The sequence below is a fragment of the Canis lupus genome, chromosome 33 (genome assembly GCF_011100685.1).
Source record: "Canis lupus familiaris isolate Mischka breed German Shepherd chromosome 33, alternate assembly UU_Cfam_GSD_1.0, whole genome shotgun sequence".
In the NCBI taxonomy this organism is placed as follows: Eukaryota; Metazoa; Chordata; class Mammalia; order Carnivora; family Canidae; genus Canis; species Canis lupus.
In genome coordinates, this window is record NC_049254.1 from 571,009 (window position 1) to 580,319 (window position 9,311).

General features: G+C 37.2%; 1 long non-coding RNA gene across 1 annotated transcript; it reads right to left on the minus strand.

Annotated features, from left to right (window-relative positions):
- Positions 1 to 922: 922 nt before the first annotated feature.
- Positions 923 to 4,128, minus strand: LOC111093778. Its single transcript, XR_005383006.1, has 3 exons — positions 3,586 to 4,128; positions 3,192 to 3,328; positions 923 to 1,140 (listed from the first exon to the last, which is right to left on the minus strand). It is a non-coding gene; the product is annotated as an uncharacterized LOC111093778 (long non-coding RNA).
- Between the last annotated feature and the right edge of the window lie 5,183 nt (positions 4,129 to 9,311).

The window sequence follows — 9,311 nt, forward strand, 5'->3', positions numbered from 1 at the left end:
AGCTCTTCTTGGGGCCAGGACAAGGTAGCTTTGCATCTTGATTGTGTTACATCAGTTATTTTGAAAGAAAAATGATCTATCATCATCTATCAAATCTCAGTGATGACAAAGCTTTATTGATACAAATCATTTGTCCCAATATTTTGATATCAGGAAAAAAATTAACTAGAAAATATTCTATTAATTTCAAAGTCGTAAATATACCCATCCTCTCTTTTTTTTATCTCTTATCTCTTTTTTAAAGTCATCTTCTTCTTGATAATCACTTTTTTTTTAGATTTTGTTTGTTTCTTTGAGAAAGAGAAACTGTGAGAGAGAGAGAGAGAAAGTGTGCGTGAGCATGAGCAGAGGGAGGAGCAGGCTCCCTGCTGACCTGGGATCCATCCCAGGACTCCAGGATCAGGACCTGAGCGGAAGGCAGACGCTTAACCGATTGAACCATCCAGGCACCGTTGGTAAACATTTTAGAAAATATATTGCAACATGTAGCTTCTCTGTTTTCTGAGGGCAATGGTTAGTATTATAATTATCTGACAGTTTTTACTTCAAATGTCCCTTTTGAGATAATCAAGTCTAGTTAATTTAGACTTTCATTAATTTATATTTGTTTTATTGAGTATCAAACCTAGAAACAGAAGACGTTTAAGCTCTGACATTCAAAGGCTATGAATGAAAAGTCATTCTTATAAGCCAGAAAAAAAATTGACTTAGAAAAATAAAAGTGAACTCTTTTCTACTTTGAAACTGATGCTTCCCAGTGCCCAGAATGAAGTGGACAGCAGGTAGTAGCTGAACCCTTGAGCATTGTTATGGAATTATAGATATTTCTGGCACCTAGACATATGTACTAGAAGTTTTGTGAAGTGGTACACACTTGAGTCATTATTTGTTTGAAATGTTTTGATTTATTATGAATCAGTCATATCCATATTCAAATAAAAATATAAAAATCATTTCAAAGTCATATATAAATAAGAATGGACACATTTACTGTCTCCATCTGCACGGTAAGTGATAATTGTTGCCATGGGCTGTATTTATGGTGAGACACAAGTGTTTTATAATTGTGTCAGAGGAGGTAGGATTCTGTAACTTTTTTGTTGAATTTTTTCAAGCTCCTGCTTGCATCGTAGAATTTACCTGCAAAATGAGACACATAAGATATTTCATATGAGTTTCACCCTAAGATGTTGCAAGGTGGGTATTTGGATAATCTGCTACTATGTCAAGTATTGTTGGAGCAATTCATATGAACTTATGTAAACCACTAGGGCTAATGCTAATAACAGAACCCAATTACATGAAATGATAATTTTGTGATTTGAAGAAACTGGTTTTTCTCCAAAGAGGCAATTTTCTGTCTCTGGAGATAAAACTCTGTCAAGCATTTCAAAATTTATAAAATCTTTTTTAAGATCCACAATAAGGAACATAAGGCAGGGGGCAAGCCATGAGGTCTGGCAAGACGCTACCAGCCTATCAAGGACATGCTAGTTTAAGGAAGTGTTTAATCACTTTTATTATTATTATTATTATTATTATTATTATTATTTTTAATCACTTTTATATATGTTTCTAAATATACATGTCCTTTTCTGTCAGGAAGTGTAAATTTATTAAGGAAGTATTTGTCTCTTTTAATAATAGACTAGAAATAACTCATCAGTTTGAGATCAATACAAACTTGGAATGCTCGTAGGCATATATTAAGCGCTGAAGAAAGGACAGCTGCCAACTCATTGGCTTTTCGCTGGTCTCTAATCTTTATATTACAGAATTCAAAACTACTTTCACAGAATATGAGATTTGGGAGGAGAGACAGGACAAATCAAGTAATCTCCCCATCCCTCTAGGATTACAATTTTGTGGACATTATATTGACAGCTCTAGATAAATTAACTTCTAAAATAAAACAATTTTATGACATTTGAATGGGTTTCCTTGTTGCTAAAGCAATAAGCTTCACTGATACAAATCTGAGCATAACATATGGTCTCAGCCTTAGGCCAGGGTGTTCCATTTGAATTATTCCAGGCTTTTCCTTATAGTGCTGTGCTTCAAACATGAATCCAATTACCAACTGCAGTCAGGCAATTGAAAGGCTGCAGGAGAAATACTCTAATAGATGGGGAGGTGGGTAAAGGACTATGATTTGTGTAGTAATCAGCAAGAGAAGGTCAATTGTAATAGAATAGACTGGTTTCCAGGACAGAGCTAATGTAGGATGCCTTCTACTCCATTGAGGGAGGCTATCAATAGATTTGTTGTTTTCATTACCAAGAATGTCACTTACTGACAAGATAAATAAAGTGTGAAGAGGCCTGTTGATGGATCAGATAACTAAAACCTAGGTCTTGGCGAGCAATTAGCAAACTGATGACCTGTTCGAAGACTGGGCTTGGGAGGTTAAAAGAAAGGTGTTATGCAAATGTCTACTTGGGAAGAATAGGTTTGTGTTTTAAAAGATTTATGTTCAAACTCTAGGACTCATAAGGGGAAGGCTGAATAAATACGCATCTCCCCAAGATGCACCGTTTCTCTTTGTTCTGTAAATTATTGAGTTTCTTCCTCGCTGAGAAAAGAGAAATGCAAAAGAATGCCTACTGATCATACCACACATATTACTTTTTAACAATCTACTTCCTGAAACTGGTAGGACCCTGGAAAGTCTAGCAGCAAAAGAACATATTCAGTTCATGAGGCCTCTGTTTTTCTTGGAGTCTTGTGAGGAGTCAGTCACATCTCCAGATGATTCTTCTTATGAATTATAGTAAAAGCAAAACAAATGGCACTGTGAATCTAATGACTCAAAAGGCTTTTAGCAGAAATATCAAATATATTTTTATAAAGATAAATCCTAGGCCCAAGGTCTGACTTACCCCAGGCTAATCTGTCCTCACTCCTCATGATAACCCATCAGACTACAATAGAGCTTAGTTTAAGCTTTTACTCCAAGGCTGGGCTTCCTCCACTCCTCAGTCAAAAATATCCACCAGTGCACTTTGCTTCCGCTATTGGGCTACCAGCAGATCACCTTAAACCACGATTTATATGTAAATTGCCATGGAAAGAAGTAGAGAGAAAGTAAAGCCTTACGGTGTAAATACACAGCACTGCAATTGAAAAAGCATACCATAGTAAAACTAAAACAAGGGGGAAAAATACACTCTCCCGCCCCGTCTACAGCATACCTTGGTGGCCTTTTGACGTCATAGGAAAGCGCAAATCCTAATACTTTCACAACAGCAGTAGTTTCGTTGAGTGAGGCTCTCCTTGACTGCAGGCACTCACTTATACCCAATCATCAGCTGAATCTCAATGTGAGTGGCTGAAAAGGCAACAGGACATTGAGATGCACTCGGTATCAAGGATCTTACACTGAGAAGACTGATTGCTAACAGGACCAAATGTGCCGCTACAAGCTCTCAAAAATTCCAGTTAAATATCAAAAGCCTTTTAACTAATAAAAAAACAAAACAAAACAAAAGCCACTGTGTTAATAGAGCCATCGTGGCTTTTGGCACAAACTAGATGAAGGATGTCTCTGGGAGTGGCCCGCACAATGCGGGGCAGCCATCTGCTCACCATATCTGATTGCTGCTTATTCTGTGCGAGCTCTCCTGCTTCCAGCACTTAGGAGCCATTAGCTGATGCCCAAGGATCTTGATGCTGCACTTCACCGGGCAATTAGAAGAGGCCAGAGTCCATGAGCGCCTCAAGAGGCAAAGATCCGCCTCGCTAGCAGCTACATTTGAGTCAAGCTTTAGAGCACAAGAGAGCATCACATACATACGTCTCTAGGAAAAAGAGAAAGGTTCTTAATGCCCATGTCAGGGGAAGATGCAATCTTTTCTAGCAGAATCTCCTTCCACTGCATTCTCTAAAAGTCAAGGAAGTCAGTTTCCACATTTTTCTGGGCCAGGATTTTTGATGGTTGGAATAGAAGTGTTTTTAATTGCCTTTGTCACATGCTTCCCTAAGCAATTTATTTTCCCAGCAGTTACAACTGTCTTTTATTGGTTATTTGGTGAGCATAGCCCCTGGCTCCAGTTCAAGTATTTAGTTTTTAAACATCAGGCTGCTGACGATGCTTCTTCTGTTGGTGTGAAGGGGCACAGTCTAGAATTCTTTGACTTCCTCAAGCAATTTTATTTCCTGTTATAAATTTAAGAATATGTTCTTATTAAACATTTTGAATGGATTATTCGGTACATTTTTATGTTCAAAGAGATTTTTCTCTTAACAAATGAGTTGAAGGGACAAGGCTCACGTATCGTTTCCTTCTTTTTCTGACCTATTTCTTCTTCAAGTTCCGCATAGGGTTTGTTAACTATGGGAAGTAAAGTTAATGAAAATGTTTGTTCTACAACAAGAGTCCACATATTTTCAATGAAATTTTGTTTTTTTCATTATTTCTTCTTACATCAAACTTTTTATGTAGGTGTGCCTCGCTAGACAATGCTTTCTCTAAATAAATCTCAAGTAAGTAATGAACCATGCTCATGGTAGTTTTATTAGTACCTGTTTGCCATGAGAAATTATAAAATATTAATTAAACAAATCAATTCCCTATTTAAGTAATAAGAGGTCAGTAAATAAAAGACTCTTCCCTTGTGGAAGATCTAAAAGAGAGTTCTCAGATTTCCTTTGTGACATTAATATACAGTCGATACTTTTGATTCATTTTTTTTCTCTTCATCTCTTCATGATCAAACTGGAGAAGATATGTGGCATTTAGAGGGCATTTTAACTGAACCACAAACATGACCAAGAATTGTTCATGGCCCAGAAATGGCCACTCCACAAGGAATGATCTGTTGTGCTACTGAATGCTGACATCAATGCATCATATTTATGACAGCAAAAGGAAATCAGAATTTGTAAGTGAACTCAGGATGTCAAGACACCAATCCATAACACCATACATCTCAAGTCCATTGAGTCAATGCCACACAAGAACTTTCAAGCTCTACCCATTGCAAATGAGGTTTTCACAGTGATAGTGCAGAGTTGAAAAGTCCTAAAAAAGACTGATTAGTTGTGAAGGAAAAGTCTTGCATATGGAAGTAATAGGTACACAAAACTATCTTGGTGTAAGTTGTATAATAAATTTTATTTTAAATACTTTTCCAGCACTATGATGACATTTTCCCCCTTAACTGGATATTTGCACAATTCAATTCCTCCTCCAAAACTTAAAATTTAGATTCTTTTACCCAATTTCTAGCTTTGGCATACTTTGAATTGCTTAAAGCCAAGTGGCTTAATATTAATCATTAACTTAAATCAATCAAAGCCCAGGAAGAAATTCCAATTAATTGAGCAATAACCAAATATTTTTTTTTCATTTATTGTCCTGACAGTAGAGCTTGGAGGGAGGACTACAAAGCTACTAACTTTTATAGTGAAGACTCTTCAAAAAAGACAGACTAAATCCTGAGTCTTGATTACACACTACAAGGGAAGGACTAACTGGATTAAAATTCTGTAGGATAGGGTTTAAATTTAAAAAAGGAAGTCCTCATTATGATGTTTACTCAGGGAAATAAGTCAGAGGCCAAACTTTCTGGGATATGAAGGCAGATCTTCAAATAACATTTGAGAAAGGACATGAAAAAGTACCAAAGGCTAGCATATATCAGGTGTAGCAACACATCCTTGGAAGATTCTGAATCAAGAAAAAGACAGCTCCCCAAATTACTGACCATTACATAGCCGCTTAAACAATTTATATGAGCTCAACCTAGCTCCATTTTATAAGCCATAAACTCAAGTGCTCTCTAAACACCTGATAATTTGCTCGGCGTGGGGGAAACAAGACTGTATAAAGCCTGATTCTGACTGCTAGAGTTTTCAGTCTACCTATAGGGGCACAAAGGAAACTGAAAATAAAGGGTGACCTGTACTAACTCCAAAAGAAAACTGTAGAAAATAATATACAGTCAGATTTCAGGGTCATTTCAGAAAATATAATTTGTGATTTTTAAAAAACTTATTTTTGAAAGCTAGAGCTTCCAAATGTTTGGCTTCTTTTCCTGTGCTCTTCATTTTATTTGTTTGTTTGTTTGTTCATTTATTTATTTATTTTGCATAGAATATTTTCCTCCGAGGTTAAGATTAAAAATTAGTCACACATGATGCCTCTATGTTTGACAGTCAAATGTAAATTAATCAATAATCAATAATAATAATTCCAAGTAGAAAGCAGCTTCTACTTTGGGTCCTCTGGATGGTAATGGCCCATTTCTACGTTTCGTTCTGGACATGATGGATCCTTCTCTTCATCAGACGTCATCTGTTGCATATTAGTTCCTCAGGGGTTGAAGGACCTGAACAAATACAGAGTCTTGCACTACATTATATTATCCTTATTAGTGGGAAATTCAAGTCTGGAGATCAGTATTAAGCCATTCCCTAAAATTTGCTTGTTCTAGGAGAGGGACCCCAAAGTGACCTCTGATCAAGTTGTACTAGAAGGATTTTACCCTTGCTACTAATTAAATAAATAGCTGCATTGGCACTATTTTTCTTTATATCCAGTTATGACATCAGCCCTCTCAAGGAACTTAAAGACAAACAGAGTCAAGTTCCCATTTAAGCAGGAAGAATGGATTTTGCATACTAAGGTCCTGACCTCTGGCATCTAGTGTGCAGGAGCTTATTGCAATTACTATACCAATGTATCACATGTCCGAGGCTCTTGGCTGAAGCTCGAAGAGGGCAAAAGGGAAGGCTTGGTAAAACTCATCATTCAAATGTTGTTACCTGCTTTTCCTAAGGCAGTTTACCTAAGAGCCCCAGGAGGAGCAAGAATGGTGGCATAACACATCGGTTGGTCCTGGTGGGAAGCGCCTGAATGCACACTGGCAGATATGCAGAGGGCTTGGGACGTCCGTCAACCTTGGAGGCCATGTCTGGGTAATCCCTTTATGTCCGTCACACATAGTACATCTGCTGCTTCTGCCCCATTCTTTTTGTATGTACATTAATAAGTGGCATCCTATGCAAATATATTCCCCCACTGCATGCAAAAGGATGATTACCATAATGATTCTGAAAGTGTTCATTTCAGAAAGGAAATTCTGTTTCTCAAGGGCACAGTTTTGCCCCCTCATATATGTTTTTGAATTTCCAATATAAATACATTCATCTCCTCCCCCCTGAAATTATTAATGACACTTTCTAAGCTCTATTTGCCTCTTCATAAAAAGTCTCAATAATCTCCTTTGTTGCATCACAGCTGCAGAGTAACTATAGCAACCGACTTAAGTCACAGAAATAGTTATGTGCCTTCTATGTCTAGAATGCGCAAATGACAAAAAAAAATGCTATTAAAGTACATTAGAGAAAAGAAGTTTTCTCCATTTTACAAGTATCTTCATTTTTGACAATGCCTTTGCAACCATTTTCCTTGGATACATCATTCAGTATATATGTTAGCCTAACATATATATACTGAATCATTCAAAATCAATGAAGATTACATCAGACTCACAGATAAGGGGATAGGTGGTCTGGTTTTGTGGTCACAGTCTTCACTATTGAAGAATTGAGTTATTTGGGTCATCTGCTGTGGAAAAGCAGTAGATATTTTGATCTCTGGATCCACTCTCCCTCAGCAGTATTAGAATATCATATTCTGATTATTTTAAACCAAAATCTGTCAGGATCCCCTTCAGTTACAGGTCATGGTCTGCTTTTGCTTTTCTTTTAATAAAAAAATATTTTGGAGTAATTTCAAATTCACAGAGAAGTTACAAAGTTAAAACACAATCTTTATATGCTTCTTTCCCAGTTTTTAGTTTCCCTTAATGTTTTCATCTCATTATACTATTACATATATTTGTCAAAACTGCGAAAGCCTTGGGATGTTACTATTGGCTGAACTCCGGCTTTTATTTGGAGTTCACCAGTTATTCTACTTTTTAGACTCCAGGATCTAAAGCAGGATATTTTTCATGTCTATCTCTTTGAGTCCGTGACAATTTATGTCCTTTCTTGATTTTAGTCTTAAGGTTGATTGCAGAGCATATTCCTCAGTTGGGCTGGGGCTAAAGCTTTCTCACGATGGGGTGATGCACTTGAGGATGGAGAAGAGTTCCTGTTAACCACATCATGTCAGGTGGCTCTTGGTATCAACATGACCGAGCACTGACGATGTCAACCTGGTCACTGAGTGAAGGTAGTGCTTGTCAGCTTTCTCTTCTGTGAAGTTACTATTCTGCTCTTTCCATGATTTGTTCTTTGGACACAAATCACAAAGCCTCACCCATACCCAGATAAGTGGAGTTTACATTCCATTTCTAGAAGGAAAAATATCTTAAATAGATCTCTTCATTATTTGGAATTCCTTTCCCTCTCATTAATTTTTTTTATTCATTCAATCATTTAGACATATCAGCATGGATTCCTGCATACTGCAATCCAACACTGCACCATTTATTCTGTTGCTCAAATTGTTGACACTTTGGCCACTGGAGGCTATTTCAGGTCGAATCTAGAGTGTCTTTGAGATAACCTTGTCCTTTTGATTTTTGAGCACTTATGTTGTTTTCTAGCACTGCCAAATGCCCTTGGCCCATCATGTGTTTTCCCTGACTCCACTCTAGAATTAAGCTATCTCTCCGAGGAACCTTGGTAGCTTTTACAGGAGAATGGTATTTCAAAATCCAGATTTGGATCCCGATTTGTTTTTGGAGTTAAACCCATTTCTCCTCTAACAAGCACTAGCACTAACCTGCTTGCTACATACAGCCAAAGGAAAACTACCTATTCTGAGTTTTTCTCCTCTGATTTGCCTCAGTTCACAATGAGTAACTAGAAACAAAGGTGCATTGCCTTGAAATCACTGAAAATTCATATTTTTATCTCTCATAATATAGGAAACTCATGAGTTTATAACGATAAAACATTAGTGGGAAGTGCTATTTTAACAGTTTGGGTGCTTCCAACTTCAAGTAACAGATTTACTGAATAAAATTATAGTGTTACTATCTTGTACCAGGAGTAGTCGAGGGCTGGTTAAAATTGGCAGCTGGGCAATATGAAGGTTCTGGTTGGCTTCATTGTAAATCTCTTGGCTGCCCTTCATGGTCGCAAAATGTCTGATGCAGATCCAAACCACATATCCTCAAATAACTATCTCTAAAAGCATGAAGAAAGATTTATTTCTCCTTGGGCATTTTTTTGCCTTTTATCAGGAAAGAGAATCTATTCCAGAAGTCACCGAGAAACTTCTCCTTATGCCTCACGAGGCAGAACGGTGTTCACTAACCCAAAAAACATCATTGACAAAGGGGGATGGGAGCAAC